This window comes from Hyaena hyaena, unplaced genomic scaffold (assembly GCF_003009895.1).
Source record: "Hyaena hyaena isolate Hyena2069 unplaced genomic scaffold, ASM300989v1 scaffold_1536, whole genome shotgun sequence".
Lineage (NCBI taxonomy): Eukaryota > Metazoa > Chordata > Mammalia > Carnivora > Hyaenidae > Hyaena > Hyaena hyaena.
In genome coordinates, this window is record NW_024082171.1 from 270749 (window position 1) to 279872 (window position 9124).

The 9124-nt window shown below is 33.0% G+C and overlaps 1 pseudogene; it reads left to right on the top strand.

The window, feature by feature from the left end:
- Positions 1 to 6012: 6012 nt before the first annotated feature.
- LOC120225916 lies at positions 6013 to 7331 on the top strand (annotated as a pseudogene).
- Positions 7332 to 9124: the final 1793 nt, after the last annotated feature.

The window sequence follows — 9124 nt, forward strand, 5'->3', positions numbered from 1 at the left end:
AAGTAACAGAAAATTTGACAGCTTGAGATTAAGATGGCTAAGAAATAACACTGATATTCCCTGCACAAATTCTGAAACAATGGATAGAAATAAGGAACCAGGCATATGGTTACCAGAATATTATCAGAAGACAAAGTATTCCTGTTTCTGAATGTCAGAATTAGATAGATTGGTCTAATCACAGGTGGCATTGTAAAACAACAAGTCTCCTTATAGTAAAATCTTGTTTCCTGTTGACAACTGTTTGCCAAGAAAATTATGACAGAGTGGTTGAACATATGTCCAAATCTTTGTTCCAAATACACCAATCATGTAAGTTATTCCTTCTTCCCTATAAATGAGTGAGTTAAGAAATTGAAGGTCAGGGATATTAACTAGCAGATATCCCTCCATGTAGCTGGAAACATCAGGTGTCAAGAATAATTTTGTTTTTTCCCAGTATTCTAAAACTCATTTTATGTCGACCTATCTCCATAAAATATTAAGCCTACAATCAAATAGAAATGTTGTATACTGGAAAAGTCGAGGACTATTTTCATAGTTTTATAAGGTTTTTACATTCATACAAATACTATTTAGCATACTCCCCGAAGACAAGATGGATTGTCTCTAAAATGCAGAAAAATGCATCAAAACAGTTTGTTTACTAAATGATTCCATGAACACTTTATTCATGCCTGAAAAATGTACTTCCAATTCTTATTTCTCCTCTGAAATTATATCTACCCTTGTTTTCAGACATGTCACAGTAATGGTTCAACTATGAGATTCAAAGCCAGCATGAAAACATTAATTTTAAACAATAACTATGGTGGCTTTGGACTGTGTCAATTGGCTAAGATAGAATTTTGTTTCCCAGAATTCTTCTTCTTCTATTATTCCAAGTCAGAATTGGCCAACAGAGAAATATATATGAGATTTGGAAAGCAGAAGTGAGACATCATCCATATTCATCCTCGTGATTAGAAGCAGATATAGCCAGTAGGTTGGCCTAGGCTCTCAATCTCCCCCATGGTTAGAAAAATATGCAGTAATGCTATCAGGTTCACACTAGTCCTCTTCCCCATGCTTTTCATGTAACTCTCTTCTTTCTGGTGATGAACAGTCCCAGTCCTACCAACAGACACAGAGACAGAAGCCTTCCATAGACTCCTCCACCACTTACCTCTGTTCTGTGATTCTAATCTAGCAGGTGCATATATCTAGTTTCTCAGCTTCTCTGCAAGTTCCTACTTGTCTGCATGCTCCAGGGTAACTAAGGGCTGGTTAGTGACTTTTCTTTAATAACTCAGCTCTCCATTCAAGACCACACGTCCTCTCTTCTTCTTTTAATTGTGTAGATTCTAACTACTATAATAAATCAATTACTTTTCAGTGCTCAGAGTGTTTCTGCTTCTGTGATCAAAAACTTAGTGATTCAAAAGCTTATATAGACAAGTTCCAAATTTGGATATAAATCCCCTACCATTATTGAATTCTTAGAAATTCAGTTGAGAGACTAAATCTCTTTGAAAGTTAAATTTCAAAGACATAAACATCAAAATGAGTTAATGTATTAAACCAAATTCTATTGCCCTTGTAAGTCAAGGTCAAGGACACTAAAACCCTACTTTCAAACTCTCCAACTACTTTTTCTCATTCTCAGCTAGAAAACTTCTTGGATAACTAGGTAGAATCAAGTTTCTGTAGCAAACGCAGCACGGACTCTTTTCCCTGAATAGCTGTGGTATTTCTGGGGCTTTAGATATTTTATACATTAATGCCAAGCTTCTCATAAGTCTTATTGAAAAGAAGGGCAAATGGTTAATAAAGAACACAGATTATGTTGAAGCGGATGAGTGTTAATGTTAGTAAGGGCATAAGTAGCTCTTCGAAAGAAACTTTGCATTTTGAAATAATTATATATTCACAGGAAATTGCAAAATTAGCAAAGAAAGTAAAAAAAAATTAGCACAGAAATATCCCATGAACACTTCACTCAGTAGGTTCATCTTATCTAATTATAGTAAACTATCAAAAATGTGATTTTATTTTGTACATATATATAATACATAACTGTGTAACCATCTCCACAATGAAGATGTAAAATACTCCAGCTCCAAAAGTATCTCCCTAGTTCTATCCCTACACACCCACCCCCAACTCCTTACAGTGTTTAAATCCTGGCAAACACTCTGTATTTCCCATCTCTGTAATTTTTCATTCCAAGAATGTTCTATAAATTGAATCAGATACTATGTGATCTTTAGAAATTGTTCCTTGTCTTCATTCATTAGAAGACCCTTGAGGTCCATTCAAGTTGTGCATTATCGCTCGTTTGCTTCTTTTTATCACTTAGAAGTATTTCCTTGCATGCATGTACCACTAAACTGTGGTACTATTTACCTATTGAGGGACATTTTGGTGTTTTTTCCCCCAGCTTTTCACTGTTAAAATAGCTGTTTAATTATTGTGTACAAGTTTTTGGGGGAAATAAGTTTTAATTTCTAAGGAATAAATACACAGGGGTGGAAACAATAGTCTTATGGTAGTATATACTTGGTTATCTAGAAGCATTTTCCAGAATGGGTGTAATTTTTGTGTTCCCACCAGCAATGTATAAGAGATTCATTTGCTTTGTGTCATTGCCAGCATTTGATATTGACATTACCTTTAATTTTAAGTGTTTACATCATGGTCTAATGGCTAGTGATACTGAACATCTACACAGTTTCATTTCTTTAATGGATAGTGATTCTGAACATCTACAAGTTGCTTTTTGGCTATCCATATATCTATTTCAATAAAATGTTTTTTCATGTCTCTACCTCTTTATTGTCTTTATGCCCAATCCAACAATCTAATTAGATTTTGATTTTTTTTTAATGGGTTGAATTTTAAGAATTCTTTGTATATTCTAGATCCAATTTCTTTCTCAGGGGAATAGTTTATATATATTTTCTCCCAATACACAGGTTGTCTTCTCATACTGTTAGCAGGACATTTTGCAGAGCAGAATATTTTAATTTTTATGAAATCCCATTTAGAATTTTTTTGTATTTTATGAATCATGCTTTTAGTGTCAGTCATGTTTGATTAAGTTACAGGTTTACATTTATATTTAAATCTATAATTCATTTAGAGTTAATTTTTGTATAAGGTGTGAGGTATAGGGTAAGATTAGACCATGATGTAAACACTTAAAACAACAGTTTTGTGTGTGTGTGTGAGTGGTGTGTCTGTGTGAGTGTATCCTACTGCTCCAGCTTGATTTGTTGAAGTGATTATGCTCTATCGAGTTGGCTTTACCTCCTCATCAAAAAGGAGTTAACCTTACTTAAATAGGCATACTTCTGCATTCTCTATTTCATTCCATTGATCTATGTGTCTATCTGTCCTCCAAAATAATGCAAATGTCAAGCTTGAAAGAGAATTTCTGGCTTTAACTATGTTTTTCTTTCCATTATGACATGATATCATGAGGATTAGCTTTAGAAAGGAAGGCAAAAATAACTTGATAATAAAACTATACAATAAATATTGTTGATGTTCTTTATAAAGTTGAGAAAATATGTCTGTTACTCTTTTTCTCATGTTTATTCATTTTTAAAAATCACAAATGGGTGTTTCTGATCAATGGGTGAATTTGATCAATTTTTTTACCTCAATTGTTATAATCATTTGTTTTTTCTTCTTTAGCCTGTTAATATGCCAGATTATATTGGTTGATACTTCAGCTATTAAAACAGCCTGGAATAAACCCCACTTGGCCATGGTGTATCATTCTTTTTTTATGTATTATTGAATTCTATTTTCTAATATTTTTTTTAAGAATCTTGGCATCCATACTGGTGAGACATATAGGCTTGTCGTTACCTTTGTCTTTTGTTTGTATGATTTTAGTATTAGGTTAACATTCATTTTATAGAATGAGTTGGAGAGTACTCTCTTCTCCATTCTCTCAAAGTGGCTGTGCAAAATTGGTGTTAATTCTTTATTTAATCATTTGGCAGACTTTTCCAGAGAAACCATATACAGCTGGAGACATCTTGTTCAGTAAGTATATAGTTATAAATTAAATTCTCTTCATTGTTAGACAGTTTGCATCATTTATTGATATTGAGCAAGTCATAGCAGTTTCTACTTTTAAAAGAATTAGTTCATTTTACCTCATTAGTCAAATTTATATGTGTGGAGCTGTTTGTAATATCCCTTATTATCTTTTATGTTATCAGCAAGGTTTGCAGTGATATTGTTTCATTCTCGATACTAGTAATTTGCATTTTCTTTGTTTCCTTTGCCAATCTCGCTAGAGGGTTGACAATTTTATTAATCTTTACAAAGAATCAGTTTTTGTTTATTGAATTTCTCTATTATTTTTCTGTTTCAATACCACTGATATCTGCTCTTATCTCTATTATTTCATTTTATCTGTTTGATTTGAATTTACTTTATTATCCTGTAATAGTTGGAGGTGGGAGCTCAGATTACTGATTTGAATCTTTTCCTAATAGAAGCATTCAAGGTTACAAATTTCCCTTTCAGCACTGTTTTAGCTGGATCCCACAAATATTGGTACATAGGCTTTCATTTTCAATCAGTCTCATGTATTTTATTTTATTTATTTTATTTTATTTTATTTATTTTATTTTATTTTATTATTTTATTTTATTTTATTATTTTATTTTTTGTATTGCCCTTGAGATTTCTTGGCCCATTGATATTTAAAAGTATGTTTTCAGTTTCAAATGTTTGGAGATTATCCTGTTATACCTGTTATCTAATTTTAATTTAAGTTTGTAGTCAGAGAATGCACTCTGATTTTAATTACTTTAGGTTTTTTAGTTTTGGCACAGTATTTGATCTTTCTTAATATGTATTGCATAGCCAATTGAAACAATGTGTATTCTGAAGTTGTAGGGAGGAATATTCAATAATATTGACTTGATCCTGTTGGTTGATAATCTTTTTGGTTTTGGTTATATATCCTTGATGATATTCTGTCCAATTTTCCTATCATTTGTTGAGATAGAATGATAAAGTCTCCAATTATATTGTGGATATTTGTTTCTTCTTTCATAAGTTTTTCAGCTCAGATTTTTTATGTATATGCATTTAATATTGCTATGTATTGGGGGAATTGAACTTTTATCATTATATAATGTCCACTCTATTCCCAGTAATTTTATTTGTACTGAATCTACTTAATCTGATATTAATAGAGCCAATCCTGCTTTCTTTCTTTTTAAAAAATTTTTTGATCTTCATTTATTTTGGAGAGAGAGAGATACAAACTGTGAGTGGGAGAGGAACATAGAGAGAGGAAAACACAGAATCCAAAGCAGGCACCAGGCTCTGAGCCTTCAGTACAGAGCCCAACACTGGGCTCAAACTCACGAACCCGCAAGATCATGACCTAAGCCGAAGTCAGACACTTAACTGACTGACTTATTTTTTAAATATATTATTTAAAAGCTTTTATTATTTTAAAGCTTTTATTTATGAATATATTATTTTAAAACTTTTATTCAATGCTTGTTTGGGTTTTATAATATATATATACATAACTTACTAAAATCTACTGGTATTGACATTTTACCAGTCTAAGTGTAAAAATCATATATTTCTATATCTCTGGATTTTCTCCAATTTATAGTGTAACTGTCAGAAACATTTCTTTTATATATATTATATTAGATATTGTAGTATAAATTTTTACCATAGGAAATTTGTTGCAATCTCAGAAAAGTATATCCTATGCATAGAATGCATTCCAGACTAGATTGTATAAAGTGCAAAGTATACGTTTTCCTCACTGAGTGTAGAATTATTATAGATGCTGGTCTATATATCAAAATTTTACATATTTACAGAATGCTCTCGAAATTTTTCCATTTCATAAATAATTAATAAGATACTTAAGATAAAAATCAAGATATTTTGTATCATGCATATGATGAGTTAATTTGTCTTCACTCTGTAACATGTCTTTCAATACTGGTGATCTGTAAAAATAATGCTTAAGGAAGCAAGATGGGTCAAAGTCAGAATGGTGGTCATGGCCCTGGAGGTGGCAAGAAGGATGACAAGGACAAGAAAAAGAAATCCGCACCTCCCGTACCAACTAGAGTGGGGAAAAAGAAGAAGAAAACAAAGGGATCAGATGCTGCCAGCAAGCTGCCACTTGTGACACCTCACACTCAGTGCTGCTTAAAATTACTGAAGTTAGAGAGAATTAAAGACTACCTTCTCATGGAGCAAGAATTCATTAGAAATCAGGAACAAATGAAGCCTTTAGAAGAAAAGCAAGAGGAGGAAAGATCAAAGGTGGATGATCTGAGGGGGACCCCAATGTCGGTAGAAATGTTGGAAGAGACCACTGATGACAATCATGCCATCGTGTCCACATCTGTGGGCTCAGAACACTACATCAGCATTATTTCCTTTGTAGACAAGGACCTGCTGGAACCAGGCTGTTCAGTCCTGCTCAACCACAAGGTACATGCCGTCATAGGGGTGCTCATGGATGACACGGATCCCTTGGTCACAGTGATGAAGGTAGAAAAGGCCCCCCAGGAAACCTATGCTGATATTGGGGGTTTGGACAACCAGATCGGGGAAATTAAGGAATCTGTGGAGCTTCCTCTCACTCATCCCGAATATTATGAAGAGATGGGTATAAAGCCCCCAAAGGGGGTCATTCTCTAAGGACCACCTGGCACAGGTAAAACCTTATTAGCCAAAGTAGTAACAAAACGAAACTCAGCCACTTTCCTAAGAGTGGTTGGTTCTGAACTTATTCAGAAGTATCTAGGTGATGGGCCCAAACCCGTTCAGGAAATGTTTTGAGTTGCAGAAGAACATGCATCGTCCATCGTGTTTATTGATGATATTGATGCCATTGGAACAAAAAGATATGACTCAAATTTCGGTGGCAAAAGAGAAATTCAACGAACAATGTTGGAAATGTTGAACCAGTTTGGACGGATTTGATTCAAGGGGTGACGTGAAAGTTATCATGGCCACAAACCGAATAGAAACTTTGGATCCAGCACTTATCAGACCAGACCACATTGACAGGAAAATTGAGTTCCCCCTGCCCAATGAAAAGACTAAGAAGCGCATCTTTCAGATCCACACAAGCAGGATGACGCTGGCTGATGACCCTGGATGACTTGATCAAGGCTAAAGATGATGTCTCAGGGGCCGACATTAAGGAAATCTGTGCAGAAGCCGGTCTGATGGCCTTGAGAGAACACAGGACGGAAGTAACAAATGAAGACTTCAAAAAATCAAAAGAAAATTTTCTTTATAAAAAACAAGAAGTCACCCCTGAGGGTCTCTACCTGTAGCCACATTTGCCTTCAAGGAGACGGTCGGGAAGCTGCTGGAGGAACCACGTTCCAGCTGATCTTTCTTAGCAACCCCCTCCATGCCCCTTACTGAGTCTGATGTGTAGGGCGCCCCCCAGGCTGCCTTCATGTGTCGGCCACATGCAGTGTTCTCCCCTCAATAAAGTGACTTCCTCCTCAAAAAAATAAAAATAAATAAAAATAAAAAATAATAATGCTTAAATCCATAATGCTAATAAAAAAATTTTATCATAGGATTCAAGTTTATTCTAACTATTCAAAGAACTCATAGTGGGCCTTTTGCTTCCTCTTAAACATATATTTAAGTGCTTAGAAGTGAAAACACTAACACTTAGAAGGAAAACACATCAATAACTTATAAATACTTAAGTGACCTCTTGAGAATCAATAATATTGTAAATTATCCTCTTTTCTGGCTTAATTAATGAACAGCATACATATAAATGTGTGAAATCTCTATGGCATCAAACTATCATAATGTAAAAATGTAATTTTTTATTATTTATATCTTCTTAATGTAGTGAATCCTATTTTGAAAAATATTATGTAAATGTTTAGGACATGCTAAATGACTATGTTTACATGAAAGCCTAATAAGGTAATAGTAAATAAATATTATTATTTAGAATAAAATTATTGCTCCATAATACTATTTGCTAAGAAATTTTCTAATTAGTTTATAAAGAATAATACTGTAAGCAAAGAAGATTTGAGCTCTGACATGTAAAGTTCTTGGAAATATCAGTTCCATCCTCACGAAAAGATATCTTAACAAATGGAAAATCAATAAAGTTTTAGATAATCAGAGAAGTGAGGTCACAGGCTTAACTACAGAAACCAAAGACAGAACGTCTTGAATAAATACAGAGAAAAATGACTTTCCTTATAGAGAAACACCAAAAAAAAAAAAAATTACCTTAACTTCCTCATCATAAACCATGCAAACAATAATAGATTAAAGTATTTGAAATGTTGAAAGAAAAACACCAAGATAGAATTCTGTATTAAGTAAAAATATTCTTCAAAATTCAAGAAGAAATAAAACTTTTTTCAGAAAAACAAAAGTACACAAAATATTTTATTTTTTTATTCTTAATAATAATGACCTAATAGATAAAAGTTTGCTCAAAATAATAGTAGAAACAACATTTTGGGTAATTATAGTATGTAGATAATGGAATGAATGGCAATAATGTCACAAAGATAGGAGGGAGAAGTTGGGAATATTCTATTATATGGTACCTTATATGGTTTAATATTCTATTATGTTATATGGTATAATATTCTATAGAGTATTCTATTATAAGGCATCAATATTATATGGTATAATAACCATGAAAAACAAATTTAAAAGACATACAACATATGAAGAAATGGGAGACAATAGTCAAAAATGCTCAATTAAAACCAGAAAAGTATAACTGACATACAATATCCTGTTAGTTTCAGGTTTACATTTTAGTATTCATATTTTTATACATTGTGAAATAATCCCCATGATAATTTTGATCCCTCAACATACTAGAGTTGTTACAATATTATTGATTATATTCCTTATGCTGCATATTATCTCTCTGTGACTTAGTCATTTTATAACTAGAAGTTTGTACCTCTTAGCACTTCACTAATTTCACTTGCACCCTTAACCCCTCCCTGCTCTGATAACTAACAGACCGTTTGTTTCCTGCATCCAAGAGTCAGTTTGTTTTATTTTGTTGATTCATTTGTTTTATTTTCTTAGTTTTTTTGATTCTATATATGAGTGAAATCAT